A 433-nucleotide genomic window follows, 5' to 3' on the forward strand; every position below is an offset into this window, starting at 1 on the left:
AACAGATCTGAAAATCTCATAAAACATAGAGTGAAATTTCCTATAATCTGATGGCAGTCAAATAAGATCTCATTTTATCTGTGAAGAAGCCACAAAAGAAGCATCTTGTGATTATATTGATAGGTGGTTTCATGAGAAAATGACCAGTTTGGATTCTGTTGAATATTAGTTCTTTGATCCTGTTAATGCTCATGTTAGCTCACTGCTGCCAGGAGGCTTTGATCTTTAGTAATTTTCAATTGACATCAGCATGGTATTTTTGTAACCCTCTGTTGGATAAGATATAGGATAAAAATGACTTTTAACACTTAAAATTTTGTGAGAGGCATTTCATGACTTAAGGTGGATACTATTCGAGTTGCTTTAAACACAAACTTTTAGGTCCTTTATGCATATTTATGCCCCCCCTTCAAAGAAGGAGGGGTATATTGTT

This window comes from Mercenaria mercenaria, chromosome 6, assembly GCF_021730395.1.
Source record: "Mercenaria mercenaria strain notata chromosome 6, MADL_Memer_1, whole genome shotgun sequence".
In the NCBI taxonomy this organism is placed as follows: Eukaryota; Metazoa; Mollusca; class Bivalvia; order Venerida; family Veneridae; genus Mercenaria; species Mercenaria mercenaria.